This window comes from Podarcis liolepis (assembly GCF_965112155.1).
Source record: "Podarcis liolepis genome assembly, chromosome: 9".
Taxonomy (NCBI): Eukaryota; Metazoa; Chordata; class Lepidosauria; order Squamata; family Lacertidae; genus Podarcis; species Podarcis liolepis.
Window position 1 is genome coordinate 41,209,682 of NC_139564.1, and position 18,171 is coordinate 41,227,852.

The following is an 18,171-nucleotide window of genomic DNA, read 5'->3' on the forward strand; positions in this document are numbered from 1 at the left end:
CTCCTGGCCATCTGCAGGCATCTGTTTACCTTTGCCTTTCCGGCTTCTGCAAAGGCGATGGCCTTGGTTCCCATGAGAAACAGAGCTCTCAGCTGCCGACTCTTTGGCTCCCCCTGGAGGCTGGAATGCTGCCTGGGATGACGTGACGGTCAGCTCCCCCTGCAGCTTGCAACCGGTGCCCTCAGCATTCCTGCACTCATTCGCATTCTGGGAAACAGCTAGGACCTCCGATGCAGTCAAACTCTGGGCTGGGAATATTGGTTTGTGAGCTTTCAACAATGCACACCACATTGCACGTGCAGTGGTGTTGCCAGCCAGCGTCTTAATTTCCTCAAGAGATACGGATAGGACTATTATGTCCATCGCTTTCGAATCAGCTGATTTCCATCTCTCTGTCAGAGGAACTGGGGGGGCTCCAGAAACAACATGCCACACCCCAAACTGACGCAGTAAACTCTCACACCATTTTGCCCAGGGTTCATAATTCTGCCCATGCAACTTAAGGGACTGGGCATCTCCATCAGCTTGAAAAAGCTCCATTCCAGCTTTTACTTTAGCCGCGAGTCTATTTTAAGTTGAAAGACTCCTTATCTTGGCAGCCATTAATCACGAAGCCTTTCTGGCTCGGCTCCCAGGCCAATTAATCTGCCTTGCCGGAGATCAAAGAAAAGCGTCCCTTCTTTCTTTCGCTTTTCCCACAACATACCTCAAACGCAGTCTGTTGCAGCTTTACTCTCCTGTAGGTGCCGTGAATCTGGGCCCGAAACCTTGTTGTTGGGAAACTGCCAGGGAGATAGTGTCCATCATGAGCCCCCAAGCCGGAGTTCTGGACGATCCATCGGCCTCCCGTAGACAGGCAGATCCAGCAGTTAGCGACACGAAGCCTCTGGAAATTCCTAGCCACATCCCAGGGCTGGGTGTACACTGTTTATCAGCAGAAACACAGCCAAAAGCTTGCACCGCAGAAGAGCATAATTTACAGACTTTATTAGCGTTTAACAGAACGGAAGAGAACACGACCGTTCTGTGTCAGCATCTTCGGCCAACTGAGAAAACGAAAGGAAAATCAGAACAAAAACATCCTGTGATCAGGACATGCGCAGACTCTGTGACTCACAAAAGCCTGCTCCCTTTTAAGGTGGAACGGAAATATCCTAACACAGGCAACAAAATGCCTTGGGCCAGCACTGGCTGGAGCCAGGGAATTGCTTCCCCCTCCCCAATTATTCTTTTATTAGTATAAGGAGCCCAAAATCACATGACATTTTTATATTGCTTAGGGACCTGAGTTAAAAAATGGCTATGTCCCGTGTTGCTCATTGGCCTGCAGACTCCATCCTTTCACACCAAATGTCCCGTTAAGTGTTCTTACTTAAGCTAAAGTGTGCTCTGGAAGAGAAGCATCTATTTTTAGGGCTGACCCAGGTCAACCAGCTGAGCTCTCTTTGTTTTTTTATTTCTCCATGCAGCCACTACGCCAACCCAGATAAATGGGACCTGTTATAATGGTTCTATTTTTGGTTTTATGTGTTGACCTAGGGTGTTAATCCAGTCCAAGAGCCCGCTATAAAGGAAAGAAGACAGCATAATTGTTACTGCAGCCTTGGTGGTTAGCACACACTCTTTTCTTGACAGTGTGGACACAGAAAATCAAAGGCAGCAGGAAAAGGCCCTGTCATTTGAAAAGGATGGTTCTGGAGAGGCTTCTGCTACAGCCGGAATCTCACAAGTCTTCCCTTCCGCAGCTAAGCCCTTCTTCTTTTTCAGTAAGTCACAGGGGAGGGTTCAGTTGCTAAATCCAAATTAAACTGTTCTTGTTTCTTTTCGCAAATAGTGGTCAGCAACTGGGAAGTGGCAGATCTTCCCCATTTCCTTCAGTATCCTTGACTCATGCATCCTGTCTGAGCTAATGTTAGTGCTCTGATTGCAGTGTGTCTGGTGCTTTGTAGACTCTCATCAAGAGCCAGAACTAGGCCAGAAGGATCACTCCTACTCATGAGGAAATGCAGCTCTGCCCTCTTGTATGACTGGCTTTTTGCGGCCTGCCTCTGCCAGTGCCATCCGAAGGCTACCATTTTGACCTCAGCTACATAGTTATCCCTGGAATCAGGAGGGGCCAATTCACATGACCATAGGGGAAGAGATAAACATCATTTGACATCTATATCTGTTAGCCTGTACCAATTATGAAAGCTGTCTGCGCAAATAGTCAGAGATTATAGGAAGTTAGTGTATTGGTTAAGAGCACCAACCAGGACTTCTTCCATTCAAATTTCACTTCAGTAATGAATTCGCCAGAGCCCCATTCAGAAAACAATCATATAGATGGGTCATTGGCTTGATCCAGCAAGTTCTTCTTATGTTCTTACAAATCAATGCAAAGAGTACAAGACTGAATATTGATTGGATTTTGTGAACAGATCCTATGTTAATATAAACTTTTTTGGTGTAAACACAGCTCATCAGACCTGATCAGTGTGCAAAGGTCAAGAGGTGAGACCAGTGGGTCCAATCCTACCTCTCCATTTTACACATAATTGTTGTCTGAGCAGGACTTTAGTCCCTTCTCTTGACAAAGTCGCTGTCTCCCAGCTTCAGCTTACCCTATTCTGGGTGGGGAACCTGCAGCCATCCAATTTCCATCACCATGAGCCATCATGATGTCACCATGAGTCAGGGATTATGGGATTTGTTGACTACAACATCTGAAGACCATTCATGATTTCTTTCAGGGATGGGCAGACTTCAGGCTTGTAATATCTACTTAACTCTAGTGCACTCCAGCCACTGGTTTGGGAAGAGATGTACACATGATGTAAGCTACAAGCCAAATCTATCCTGTGTGTGTCCTGTTGTTTCTTATAAAATTTGGGGGGTGATTTTTTATGTCCAAACACCACTAACTAGTTTCAATCCAGATTCAGGAAAAGAATGACCTAGCAATGTTTTAAGCTAGTAATGAGCTCTGTCAACTGAAACTAGATACAAAATGGTGGTCAGATGTGGTGGGAGAAAACAAGTAGCACATTGCCTCTGGGCAGGTGCAGAGCCCAGAAATGCGATTTCAATGTCAGAAGCAAGCTCCTAATCCTGTCACCCCAAAATCTATTCCTTGTTTTCCCCCACTCCAGCAGCCTAAAGCACAGGGCAAGATGCTTTGTGGCTGTTGCTGTTGCTAAACAACGGGGGATAAGATAAGTGCTTGGAGATCTATTGCAAGTCATCTAGAAATCTACCAGTAGATCTTCTTGTCAGCCTACCCCTGACCAAATATTAGAAGTTGTTTATTGAGATAACATAAGGGAGATGCTAGGATATGAAGCAGAGATTTTACTTGTAGGGGCAGAGAACAGAAAAGCTTTACTTCTGCAGGGTTGTAAGGGAAGAACTGGTATGGGTTACTGCTGGATTGAATATATGGAATTAACTTTTCAAAAAGTTATTTTACAGCACCAGGTAATTTGCCAGTGATTGCAATGATGTTGAGATAATAGGATTGTTGCTTTGTGGTGTCAGCAAACAATCATGTCACAAGAGAGGTAGAAGAGACTCTGGGAAATTAAAAGGACATAAGTTCTTCCAGGAGATAATAGCATACCCATCCTATTATCTTTATTAAACTCTCTTATTAACTCCATTGCATGCAGTGCCCCAAATGAGAAATGCATAATAGACCATCCATCTGCTGCTCATTTCTTCCACACAGACTTCCGTTTCCTAGTTTAGTACAGAAATTTCCCTCTAGGTCTGTCCTCATTTTAAAGGCATTCTGGATTTTGCAAGAGAGGATTCACAGTATGTGTGAAACTGGCATTGAGGAACAACATGATAGTTCCCAAAGGGTAGGCCAGAATGTCTCTGAGAGTGCCATTATCGTCTGCTGAGTTAAAGGGATGTTTGTTGATTGAGGGATAATGTGGCAAAAGGGTGTTTAGGGAAGGTAATATTCTGTCACTGGCTATTATGGCCCAGACAACCTCCCATCACAGGGTCCCTGTTGTGAAATGCTTGTAAGCACTGGAGCAATGTGTGGATTCCTTTTATTCATAACAACTTAAAATGAAGGTTTATGCTTGCTGTCAGTGAATCATTGCCAGGGCTTGGCAAGGCTCAGAGGCAGGCTGCTGGGGTGTAAGGGGCTAGAGGCAGGTGGCACAGTCAAAGACAGGCCAGGAGTCAGGCTTCTGTTTGAGCAGATGAGGAGGGAGAGGTGAGGCTATGAAGAATTGGTTGGTTTTCTATTTGGTTAAAAGCAGCGCTATTTTGCTAGAAAAAGAGGTGCCAGAACTCACCATGAACACCTCCCTCGCTCTCTTAGAATGGCAATAGCTCCCACCTGAGAGGTGCTGGAACTGAGTTCCTGTGAGTTCCCCTTGGAAAAAAAAGCCCTGGTTAAAAGGAACCAGAGTTCTGTATCACAGATGGTAGGGTACTAGAGAATGGCTGTGGAAGCCCTAATGTGAAACCTCTTTAAGACCTTTTCATAGTCTAATCCCACACCTCTGAGTGAGGTGGATCTGACTCAGGAAGCAGAGGCAGTACACTACAGGTGTACAGGAGATGAGCACCTTCAACTTTCAGGCAAATAAAGCAATAAACACTAAGAGACAATTAATTCAAATGATTATTTTTTTTATCCAAGAGAACTTCTGACCCACCTGAATGGTTTTCCATGACTAAACCAAGCTTGCCATTATTGGACAATGACCCATAATTCCACCTCTCAGAATACTATACACCTGGGCATGTGTTCCCAGTAAGTATTTCTATCCCTTATTTCCTTCTGGCAACCTTCTAAATATGTCACACTATTGCCTATCATTGGTTCAAGCTAAGGCTGTGGTGGGCCCAGTGGCGTAGCATGGGGGGTGCAGGGGGGGCCGGCCGCACCGGGCGCAACATCTGGGGGTTAGGGTTAGGGGGCGCAAATCCACGGGTTAGGGGGCGCAAATTACTTGCCTTGCCCCGGGTGCTGACAACCCACGCTACGCCACTGGATGGGCCTGCAGGAGAAAGACGTAGTTCCCAGATAACATAAACTCAGAGCAACTATCAAAAATACTCTGTATTATACCAGCATATTATTTAAATGCATATTTTGAAGGGGGGATTAAAAAAATACACATTTGTGATGATTCCCCCTCTTTTATAGACATAGGGTTATAGCCAATGCCAGTCCTACTCCGAGTACACCTGTTGAAATTAATGGGTGAAACTAACTTATGTGTACTAATTTCTGTGAGTCTACTCTGAGTAGGACTAGCAATGGACACAACCATAATGCAATGATTTGGGATGCTAAATTGGAGAGAGAAGAAAATAGGTTTGTTGATCTTTTATTCATAAGCAGCTGAATGGCAATTAAGTTTGAGTTACAGCTATCACTGTCTCTCACATCAATAACATTAGGAGTATGCAAGGCTGAATCTGCTAAATTCCAAGATTTTTTTTCTCTCCTCATCATGCTTGATAGACAGTACAGTCTGACAATCTAAGAATGTCCATTTCTTTATTTTTAAAACCCTTACTTTTTGCATAAACCAGATACTCCTTAGTATCTGAAAACTGGTATTCTTAGAGAAGCTAAGAGTTTATTAAGTTCAAATTGTTTTGCCTAAAGGAACCGATGAGATTCTTAGATGGGGGAAAAAGAAGACAGACTGCTGCAGCCAAAGAGGATGAGAAAGAAATGACCTTGCTTTAAAAGAATATGAAATGTCCACAGAGTGTTAGATTAAGCAAGGCAGCTGCTACATCCTTTGCCAATTGAGGACAGACTTACAGCTGGAAGGGGATGAGAGAGCAAGTACTATGTGCCCCTGTGTGTCAACAAAAATCCTTTTGTATAAGGTAAGTTATCTAGTTAATTCAGAGATGTTAATTTTGCTTAAGTTAAGTGCAAAGGTGGTGTGTGTGTGTGTGTTTTACAACAAAACAAAACAGAGATTCTGACCTGCCATACACAGAATTTCCTGGCATTTGTGCAATGCAAGAGGTCATTGCTTTAAAAGGGACAGTGCACCATGGACTAGTTTGAATTAGCGATTGGGTAAGAATGTTGTAGCATGGTTGCAGAAGAGTTTAAACTGAAGCAACAACTGCTGTTGGGTCAAAATGAGCACATGCTATAAATCATCCTTCAATACTCTGTTCTGAGTAGAAATAAATAACCCTTAAAAATAGGCAAGCCACATTATTCATTGTGCCTTCTTTGGTCTTGCCTACACAGGTAGACAAGTGTTTTTCATTATTGACTGGCAAGAACCTAGCAAAAAGGCTATATTCCTTTAGTTAATATTTGCTTTGCATGTGAATCTGACATGATCTTATCATGTTGAGTGATTCATTTGTTTTCTATCTTTTGTTAACCTCTGGGCACTTCCAGATGGAATCCCAGCCCCAATTAACAACAATTTCATACAGTACAATTACATCTTACATGCATTTAACCTGTGTGATTTCAACGATAACTCTATCATGAGGGAATCCCTTGCAAACAACCACAGTGCCGGGTCATGTATATCCACAGCAGTGACCAGAGGAGAATTACTGTTGGGAGGAGCGCAGAGAGAAGAAACTCTGTGGTACAGCAAAACTGGACGGCTTTGTCTGCCCCAGATGCAATAAAACATGTCTCTCCTGTATTTGTCTCTTCAGCCCCAGCAAGCACCGTAAAGCTCCAATGGCTTGACTTTACCCTCAGTGGCACACTCTTCTGTTGTCTCTCAAGACAGACAGATGCCAACATTGCTGAAGGGAGACTGGCTGAAAATGTGAAAGTCAAATCCAAGCAATGCAAAGAGATAAAACCTCCTTTTGCTCCAGATCTGCTTGGAGTTACCCAATGTATAAAGAGCTTCTAAGCTCTCTGCCATGAGTTGGGCAGGTGGGAGCACAAAAAGCATTTAAGCTTTCTGCCTTGCTTAGGGACAAGAGACACCCAGCATGATGGGTCTCTCATGAGATCTCTCAGGGCCATCTGAGTTCCCATGAGATCTTGCATGAGCATCCCTGCCTTCCAATGCTAGTGCGCTGAGATGGCCTTGCCCCTAAGCAATACAAAGAGCTTAAAAACTTTTTTGTGCTGGGTTCATTTGGGTTATTTGGTGTGAAAAAGGATTTTAAGCTCTCCACTTTGCTTGCTGGGCTCAGTATGTGGGCTCTAAGTGTACTGCTCTCCCCCACTCATCCACTGTATGCATGACCCTTTCCCTAAAACATGCATTCTGTACGCATTTTAAAACACTAAATGTGTTGATTTTGTGCACATTTTTGGGGACTGAAATGCCAGCGCAAAATCCAGGAAATGTGTGATCTGATGGATAGTTATGTTTCGGTCTGCAAGTATGTTCAGGAACATCAAACTGGGTCAGTCTGCTCTGAAAAGCAGACCATGCCAATTTCTCTCTCATTCCTAATTACTACTGAAGTTTCAGCCAAATTCACATTGCGGACTTTACAGTGCCACTGAATGCCACAAACCTGCAGGGAGGAATTCCAAAAATTTTGAACTTCACCCCACTATTAAAAACATTTCTTTAATTTTTAAAGTTTAAACTAATGAAGCAAGATTAATATTTAAGAAAAAGAAACATAAGTAAGACCATGTACAAAAGCTTAAAGAGACTGGCATTCTACCATCCAAATAAATGCAAGGGGAAGAAACACTTCATAAGTCGTTACAGATGTGGTGTACATAGCAATAGGTTCACTTCACATAGTCAGAAAGTATGCAGTGTACCTTGTAAATATAAGTGGAGGTTACAGAACAAATTACCAAATGATCTACAATTAAAGTCAAACTATAATGTTAATTGCCTTTAAAGTCATTAAATAATTCTAAGGATAATTAAGAAATTAAGATGTTTAAATTAGTTCATCCTTGGCTAGAGTCAAAGAAAGTTTCCCGATTCATTCAAAATTAATTGAAGCTCAAGAACTCCCAGTTTTTCTAATGTAGAAGCTGACTCATCCAGTATTCTTATTCTCCTTCTGTATTAATTTACTAGATTTCTATCCTTCCTTTTCTCCAAGGAGCTCAAGATGGCATACATGACTCACCTCCCTATTATATCCTGGCAACAACCACATGAGATAGGCAGGGCCGGCCTGCCCATGAGGCAGACTGAAGCAGCTGCCTCAGGCAGGGGAATCCTGCTGGACAGCACTGGGGTAGCATGGCTGCAAGAGTTCTGTAGCATATCACCAGAAGCCACTGTCATATGACCCTGGTAAGTGAGACTTTGTGGAAGCACTTTCCTGTTTCGTCTCAAGTGGCAAAGCGGGATGGTCTGACCTTGTATACAGGTTAGGCTAAGAGGCAGTGGCTAGCCCAAGCTCACCCAATGACACCAGGTATTAAGCTTTCTAACCACTATGCTACACTGCTTCTCTCTTTCTCTTCCACCTCATCCTAGAACTCTCTCTAGCCTATATTCGCTGTTCATAGAGTTGTTGCTGACCCACAGTTCAGCTAACATAGAGTAACTCTTGCATGCTGAAGTATTGTCAAGCTCCAAAATGACACTGGAATTTAGGGGCCTCTCCTATTGTTTTAAATCCAGTCCTGAGACAGAAGCCTTGTGCTTAAACATAGGTCCCTTTCAAAGGTACTCAAGATTTATTCCCTGTGCCCTGAATGAGTGAAAATGAACTTTGTTGAAACCTCCTGTGAATTAAGTTGATTTACTGTAGAATCTCCCCATTGCTTATGGGTTTGATGAAAGCATTAACTCCTTAATGATTCCCAGACTGCTCTGGAGTTTTGGGGGGCAGGGACGGAGTTAAGAGAGGAAAAACTGTGCTAAGTGTGAAAACATTTTCCACGAAGATTAAAAGACCAAATTCTTCCAGGTGTTGAACATTGTTATGAAGGTCTAAAATAATTACTGGCCTTTTCGATGTGTGTTAAAGGCACCTTTTCAGTTTTGTTTTTAAGGAACAGAAATGGATTGGGGAAAATCATTCCATACAGGTGGACCTTTCAACATTCTCAAAATTACCTACATCTGCTCTGATGTTTCAGCATCCCCACAGATGTTGCATGTATCTATTTCTATAGACAAATTCTGTCATAAAAGGGCAAGGTGCAATGTGTAGGGCAGCAAGTCCCCTTGATAACACTGTATGTGCTGGGTTCTTTTTTATGGCTTTATGTCTGTTTCTGTTTCAGTTTAGTTTCTAATAAAATCTAGAATGATCATCTCAAAAGTTTAAAAGAAATACACCATGGACAAGTGTCTTTTCTCATTTCTCCAACCTTGCTTACAATCTTGGAGAAAGCACTTCTCATTGGAGGGGCAGGGGAAATAACCTCCAGTTCCCTTCCTATAGAAGTCACTTTGTAACCTGGGCCGACTAGTGATAGGCAAATCTTCAGTCTCAGTTTCTCATTTTTCTAGTTCCCACATTTCCGTATCAGTTTGCTTTTTTTTTTTAAGTCCACATGAAAATGAATCTGTTTTTTTGCTGTGAACTGTTCTGAACATGCATATTTTTGTATGAAATTTTGCTCAATGTGCCACATTTATGCAAATCAGTTTTCCATAATTCGGTATTTTTATGCATGCTTTACCCCACTATATGCAGTTTTGTACACACTTGCCTGGAGAACTATCTGGAGAAATGTTTCAGTTTGACTACTGTTTTCGTTACTGTAAATTAAGCAATTCGCCTTTAAATGTGAACTGAATTGAATCCCCCCCCCTACCAATCTGCATCATGACCAGGAGGAGTGGAAATGAAGCATTGAATGGAAATGAAGCATTTCCCCTGAGATAATGTGGTTATACTACTTTTTTTTTCATTCTACCCCCAGCCCCAGGTACAAAATCTGTTGTAGCAGCCCAGAAGAGTGAGATTTGGCCACTGGACTGCAAGTTAATTCATATGCAACCAGAATTGACTGCAGGCCTTTGAAGAATCAAGCACTCATATCAGCAGCTCCAGTTGCAGATGTTGGTTTCTACAGGTACCTGTGAGCCAGATTTCACTCTGAACCAACCTTTAAACTGGCTCAGTGTGATGCTGTAAGTTATGAAACTACAATCTTCACTTTGGAACACGGAAATAAGAAAACTGTGTGCTATTTCTATTTGTAGTTCTATTGTTCAATTTATGACTGAACAAGTTTAGCCCAGCGATTAATGGCCACATTTACATACCTCCTAAACTAAAGGCTTTGAATGACAAAAGTTATTTTCAACACTCTTGGTATAGTAGGTATAAGCAAGTCAAAATCATCTTCCATGATCCCAAGACACATTGTTCTTTCACTTCCAGGAATGAGATTTTTGCACTTTAAAGAGATTGACCGTCAGTGTTTTCTCTTCTATCCGAAATATATTCGTCACAGCTCTGTATAATGAGCTGTTTACAACAGATGGTTCAAAAACCTCTGAAGCAAATGTGATATTGAATGAGTTGTCATGAAAAGGTTCTGCATCTCTTTGTTGTTTCATCACAGTGTTTAACTCTTTCTGAACGCATCTCAAATCCAGAGGATTTTCTGTTAAGGCTGTTGGTGCTTAGAAAATCCATCTGGCAAAGGAATCTAGTTTGCTTTTAATATCTCCAAAACCCAACATCTAAAATGTAAATGCTTGGAAGTTTCAGACTGCAGTACACACATATAAGCTCAGCTTTGCAATTGGTTATCACATCCTCCCTTCTGTTTCCATAAACTGTTCCTCCACCCATTCAGTCGTCCCCTTGCCTGGTGCTAGGTGACACAGATAATCTTGGATGTCAGTCAATGGGCAATGATAGGGGACAGCCTCTAGCTATCCCTAGACTGTGTGTTTGTTAAGCTCAATAACTTTTATTCTCATGTAACAGCATGATATAAAAATCTGAAAATAAATTTTAGGGGGACACCTGGCAACCTGACATTTATGAGTCTATAACCAGAGGTAGAGCCTACCTTGAGACGTTTCCTATTCACTTTTCTTTGATAGCCGGTAGTCATTGCATTCAATTGCATTACACACTCCATCCAATCCCCAACACAATCAAGCAGAAGTATTTGGATGTGGGCCAGTTTAATACTGCTAAAGCCAATCGATCTGAATTAATTTAAAGCTAAGAGCTTCAGCTTAACTGGGTTGTGGATCAGCCAGTTGGCCTCTTAATTGCTCTTTTTCTTTCTTACCCAGAGAGCGTGGTAATGTTAATGTATATTAGAGTGATTCTTTACACAAAACATCTGTAACATTTTCTAAAAATTATAAATGCTCTGGGATTGGGGATTCCAGCTGTTGCCTGACTGAAGGAATCCCCATGACATCAGCAGTCAGGAATTGGGTTTCATTTACCCCTTTTGCCATGGTAAAAAAGAGAGAAAAAAGTCAACATGATCCAGATGGTCGTTCTGGGTATTAAAATGTGCCTGCTTTGTGATTGTGGTCTGGGACACAACCCTTGTCTTTATAGTGCTGAAATAATTGATTTCACCCTGATTTCCAGAGAGGTAAAGTACCCAAGAAAGCAAAAAATCATCCATTACTATTCAGAGTGGGGATCCATCTAAATGACTTTATTGTTCTTCAGATTTCACTGTTTAATATTATGACATCATGTAGTTTCCTGAGATACCAAGATAGCTAGGACTAAAACCAGAATTCCCTATCTTTAAGCAATAATATGCTACAGTGTCAAGTTATGTGTGATAAGTGAAATAACAACAAACTTCTAATTACCATTGTTCGCAAAATCATTCTCTTTAAAAGGTTGTTTGTATTTTATTTTTATTTTTTTTAGGAATAATGACCACCAAATGGCACAGTAAGACCCGCCAGTGGATTAAGGGACTCTCGGGAGCATTGTTCAGGGCATTTAGTGGCTCCCACCATATTATGTCTGCAACTGGGAACTGTAGAAATGGGGCGGTGTTGTGTAAATAAAAGGCATGTGAAGTAGTTACAGCTCAATCCAGGAATGGAAAATTCGCTCGCAAAAGGAAGGTAAGAGCAGAAGGGTTGTAACAGCTAACTAACAGCTGTCAGACCCTCAGGTGCTTTTCAGCCTTCAGCAGAGATCTCACTTCTTAAAGTTATGCCACCCCCAAATTCAAACTCCTTCTGCCCTCCCTCTGGAACCAATGTGCATTTTGGAAAGGTTTTTGCAGGTGAATTTACCTAGTCCAAATTTGCTTAGTAAAAGAAAAATATCAGGTAAGCTAAATTAATGGTTTGAAATGGCTTTTGTCATTACACACGGCATTGAAGTTAGCAATTTTTGGGGGGGTGAGGGAACATGCCACAGAACATTGAATGTGGCATTCAAATAACATGCCTGCCTTATTATTGTATCAAGAAGACTGAAAGTTAAGGTTTCTTTTTAAGGCGCGCTTAAAATTGGCAAAAGTTTCCATTTTGGAACCAGCAAAAGGGTTCTGTCTGCTACATGGACCCCAGCAAAGTGTTCTGCTTCTCTTGGGGTTCTGTCTGCCCATTGTGGCATTCTGTGAATTCCACTTCCATCCAGGGTCAACAAGCCTATCAAGTGTCAAAGGCAGAAGTGTGGGCCCACTCCAAAATACAGTCCTTTCTATTCGTATTCAAATATCTGGGGAAATGTAAAGGTGTATTCTGAACAAGGGCCCTGACATGGAAGTAAACTTGCTCCTGGGCTCTAATGACTTCACATTATTGATGGTGAATGGTTTTTGTTCCTTCCCAGCAGTCTTGCCTATCATAGACTATGGACCTTATTCTTTGTGGGAGGACTGAAATTATTCATCAGATGGTAAAGCAGACCTTAGCATCTTTGCCAACACCAAAATAATCAAGGCAGGGTTAAGATTCAACCTTATAAACAGAACGTTATTATGTAAACTTAAATCTCCTCTTCAGTCTTAAAGCAGGAAGCTATGTAAATATTTTGCTCTTAGCATATATGTAGGGATACAATCTGAATTAATGCAATTAATTTACAGTGCAAGGTGGGAGCCTCAGTCTAAGTATATTTGTAGGACAGAAATATGTACTGGTAGATGCAATGCCATATTTGAGGGATAACTGTCCAAATTGTCAATTGACAGGAGTTTAATAAATGCATCTGCCCCAATCAGGCACATTAGGTAGGGGGAGAGCCCAATATGTTCCTGCAATAGAAAATAAACTTCTGTGTGGCTGAAATGTAGCCTACTATACAATGATAAGAACCACTGACCTACTTGTTTTTGCCTCTGCTACCCTTCCCCATTCACTAAGATTTTGTGCCTCTCTATCCCTCTGCAGCCTCTGGAAGATTGTCCATGAGAAAATGCAGTCCTTAGGATGAAAAACATTTGTTCTTCTAGGTTCCATTGACAATGGAGAAATGAAGAAGAGTCCTTATGTTACCAAAGACTCACTTTGATCTTACATGATTCTCCTTAACAGCAGTATCATTGCCTTTGGGATAATTTTTTTTTAAAAAAAACAATGCAGCACAAAACTACTTTGCCAATATCCTCATTTGACTCAAATGAGTCCTTGTAGCATTGAATATATTGAACACAATCCCACAGGAAAATCCAGTTGGAGATTGTTGTCATCTAGGTAAGAGTGCCATAGGGGTAACATCTGTTTGCAATCATCTTCCCTGTGAATTAGGAACAGAATGTGCCAGCTGTTGGGGATCCAGCACAGCGACTAGCTTGGGGCACTACAGATCTCGATGGTGTGGTCCCTTCTCAGCACACCTGCAGCATGTAATAACGGCATCAAATATTATGGATGAAATATGGATTCCTTTGAAATTGTGGTTAAAGCTCTTATCAGCTCCAGCGGAGCCAGGACTTCACCCCAAGAGTGTTGTGGGAGTGTCAAGCTGAGTTTCAGGATACGCTGATATAATGAGCCTTTTGTTTACAAAGCATGGGGTGAGTTGCCCTGAGCTAGGAACCAGCTTGACAGAAGCTGTGAAATTGTCTACCCACATCAGAGGAAAGGAATTGGCATTAAGCAGGAAGTGCTGCAAGGCTCAAAGCACAGGCATGAAAAATTATACGGCAAACCAGAGATACACTGCCAACTGCATAAGCCCCTGGAAGAGCTCCCACAGAAACCTCCCTCAGGTTATCAGGAAGCCGAAAACCACAAAGCTCTCGGGAATCTAATCTGTCACCAGCCAGATTGCCAAACTGCTGATGCCCTGAAATTTATCTAGGTGAGCAACATTTCCATGGTACTGAATAACCATGAAGAGAAGAAGCAAAAGGAAAGAGGACACAATTGATGGCTGAGGAACGCAAAGGCAAATGTCTAAAAAACTGGACAAAACCCATATTTTTTCTCCATCAAAGCTATCTGTGCACTTCTTAGGAGCTTGATATTTTAGTACCACAGTGTATCTATTGCATATGGCTGCTCTGGTACACTTTTCCGTGTTAGCCTGATCACCTAACTCTGAAGGTCAACACATCTCATAAAAGCCAGTGCCTGTTCTGCATTCAGATTAGCTCTTTCAATAAATCATGGAGGTGGGCTAAAGGAGACTCGTTAAATAGTCCCAATCTTCAGCTCATATGTCAAAGCTCTCCCTCCGCAATTGCCACATCTCCTCTAGCCCATCTAAATTCCTGATATCCATCACAATACAATAACCCTGCCTATTAAGTTCCAGAACATGAAGGGTTTTTCTCTCCTCACTGGTCTAAAGTGCAGTGGCTTTCTTCTAAAAGGCTTTGTGATGTGGTTGCTGGCACAAAGTAGTTACTTATAGGGGGGTTTGCCAAAAACTTCAAGGCGGGGCTGGCTCCAGATGCACGGGTGCTCTTGGAAAAGTGATTTCTGGTGTGCTCCCTTGAACATTCTTGGGCATGCCCTGGCTTAGATAGCACTACCTGTAAACTGGCTGTTACCATTTCAATGCCTCTAAATTAGGATACCTCTAGGACCATAGTCTTCAGCCCTTTCAGACCTGGGACCCACTGTTATCCAAACCAGCATATGTTTGCATGGTGGAAATGATGCTGTTGCCACCCACCTTGGATCATGCCTTAACCCAGTAATGGCTCTCGAACTACCTGTTGAAGATCAGTGCTCCAGGCCATTGTGGGGGAAGTGACAGCTGCTGGACCCAGCCACCTTCAGCAGTGGGACTTGCCAGGACATTGAGGCCTCAACAGCTGCCTGGCAACAAGTCTCTGTTTTAAACTTTGCAATAGCTATAAGCTCACTCTGTGGTCTTGGGCAAACCGCTTTCCTTTGGTGCCATTGATCTCTCCCCAATCTGCACAATGGGACAAAAGTTCTTGCCAAGCTTACAGGAATTCTGGAAGCATTATGAGCAGCATGATCCTATGCATGCTTACCCCGAAGTCAGCCCCAATGAATTTAATGGCACTTTCTCTCAAGCAAATGTACACAAGACTGTGCTGTGAGCTCATTAATGTACTGCACTTTGAAGCACTATAGAAATAGTAAATATTATCATTATTACTGGTAGCAGTTGAACCAGACTGACAAACCCCTTCCCATAATCTTTTCCTCTTTCATGTTTTCCTGCTTTACAGTGTAGTTTAATTTGCTTTCTTTAATTCCCAGATAGCAACGTCATGTGGCACCTAATTTAAAGATATCAAAAGGGATTTGCAATCTTAAACTATTAAAATGCTGCAACTGCATTAATTTTTGTTTAAACAATGGCTTTTCATAGATATTGCACATACTAGGGAAGATGTTTATTCAGCAAAAGCTATCTCTGCATTAACAGAGGAACAAAACCTTGGGCTGCTTATCCCCATGGAAATAAATCACACATTCTTTGCTTTAGGGGGTTTACTCCGTATTCATCTTTCAGATTTTGAGTCAGTGGCACAGTTTCATAAATAAAAGGAGAAAGTTGCTTCTGGTATTATGCAATCCAAAAGCCTATAACTCAGAAATGTGACTTATGTGCCAAAACATTTTCTTTTTTACTTCAGGTAGCTGCTTCTTATTACAAAACATTTTCTTGCACACTGAGGTTTTTTTAAAAACAAAACAATGTTACCAATATTTGATTGAAGGTAACCAGTTGGGCATCTGGAAGACATGAAATCTAAAAAATCCATTGCAATACCCATTTCAGACTGGCCTCAATGATATTCTCCTTCAAAAATAATAAGGCAGGGATGAGGAAACCTGTGGCTGTCCAGATCTTGCTAAGCCATAATTCCCTGATGACTGGCCATGCTGGATGGGGCTGATGGGACTGCAGCAGCTTAGGGTTATGGGTTCCCTGTCCCTGTTAACACATCTATAAGCAGATTCAGGCAGCTTCTTAACATGTAGCTGATGTGTGAACATTCTATTTACATCTCAGGACAGTAACTTGAAATGTATTTAATCACTAGTCTTCATATTTGACTTCCGGTTTTTCCGCCTTCCTCTTCGGGTATGCCTCGCGGAGTCTCTGCGGCAAAAGTAGCTGCCAGAGGGTGATTTAGGGGGCAACACGGAGGCTACATGACCCCCCAAAGGCTCTGGGGGTGACCCAGAACTGAACTTATCCTGCAGCGTCAAAAAGGGGACCTCTGGAGCTCGCATCTTCTACAAGAGGTGAGACAACGGAGTATACCCAGGTGCAAGGAGGTGAACAACCCTTGGCAGCAAGCCTCTAAAACCCGAAGGGGTACGAACGGCGGCAAAATTTCCCTTATTCTTAACCCCTTAACCTAGAAAAAGGGTCAGTAAAGAAGAGACTAAGAGGAGAAGGGGAACGGTTTGGATTTTATTTGTAAAAACGACCTGACGCGAGTCATGGTGGTCCAGTAAATGTTAATTAACCCCAGAGGACTAGTACACAAAGATTAAAGGTCAGGGAGAAGACTCTACTTGAAATATTACCAGAGGGAATAAAGATCAGGGGAAATTGCCACACACGTTTGTAAAAATGACTGAAAATCTAGATTTAATGGATTCCTAGAGATATAAGCATAGATTAGAGATGGAATACACATACTTTTCTGAATCAAATAAATTGGCTAGCAGGATGGATGCCATTTGGATTTCCATAGAGCTGCTAAGAAGGATTGATAAGGTACAAATTTTACCAAAAATAATTTCGGATCATAAGCCGGTCCAGTTAAGATTAAAACCAGATTGGGAAACAGGAATAAGGAGATGGAAATTAAATAAATCTTTACTGAAAAATGAAAAGATAATAAAGGTAAAGGTAAAGGGACCCCTGACCGTTAGGTCCAGCCGTGACCGACTCTGGGGTTGCGGCGCTCATCTCGCTTTATTGGCCGAGGGAGTCGGTGTACAGCTTCTGGGTCATGGGGCCAGCATGACTAAACTGCTTCTGGCGAACCAGAGCAGCGCACAGAAACACTGTTTAGCTTCCCGCCAGAGCGGTACCTATTTATCTACTTGCACTTTGACATGCTTTCGAACTGCTAGGTTGGCAGGAGCAGGGACTGAGCAACGGGAGCTCACCCCATCGCGGGGATTCGAACCACCGACCTTCTGATCAGCAAGTCCTAGGCTCTGTGGTTTAACCCACAGTGCCACCCGTGTCCCTGAAAAGATAATAGAGGGTGCAAAAAAACCATTGAAAGAATATTTTGAATTGAATAACAATGAAGTTAGTGATGTAAGAACAATATGGGATGCTAGTAAGGCAGTTATTAGGGGATATTTCATAAAACAAAATGCGATACTTAGAAAAGAAAAGGAAAAGGAAAAAATGGGACTGTTGGAAGAAATAAAGAAAAAGGAAAAAGAATTAATTAAACAACCAAGTAATGATAAAACCAAAAAAGAAATTAGACTACTACAGAATAAAGCAAGAAATGGAGTGGAACCTGAGAATGTGTAAACAGAATAACTTTGAGTTTGCCAATAAACCAGGAAGATACCTGGCATGGCAACTCAAGAAGAGAAAAACCGAAAAACAAATAAATAGAATACAAATAGGAGAGAAATGTATAGACAACTCCAAAATGATAATTTTTTAAAAAAATACTATGGAGATCTATACAAAAAAGATGTAGTTACAGGAGAAGAAGTAGAAGACTATTTACACCAACAGAAAATCCCAGAGATTAAAAAAGAGAGAGTCCAAATGTTGGATGCCCCAATATCAGAAATAGAAACTAGGAAAGCAATCCAGAAAGTTAAAATAGGTAAAACACCTGGTCCAGACAGCCTCCCAGCAGAATATTATAAAAAAATGGAAGAAATATTAATAGCACCACTAACG

The 18,171-nt window shown here is 41.9% G+C and overlaps 1 long non-coding RNA gene across 2 annotated transcripts; it reads left to right on the forward strand.

Annotated features, from left to right (window-relative positions):
* The first annotated feature begins 1,618 nt into the window (after positions 1-1,618).
* LOC310714685 lies at positions 1,619-16,574 on the forward strand. Of its 2 annotated transcripts, XR_014529971.1 has the most exons (4): positions 5,726-5,850; positions 8,035-8,231; positions 9,818-10,028; positions 13,239-16,574. It is a non-coding gene; the product is annotated as an uncharacterized lncRNA (long non-coding RNA). The 2 variants fall into 2 exon arrangements; XR_014529970.1 differs by lacking the exons at positions 5,726-5,850; positions 13,239-16,574 and adding an exon at positions 1,619-1,766 and having other exon boundaries at positions 9,818-10,088.
* Positions 16,575-18,171: the final 1,597 nt, after the last annotated feature.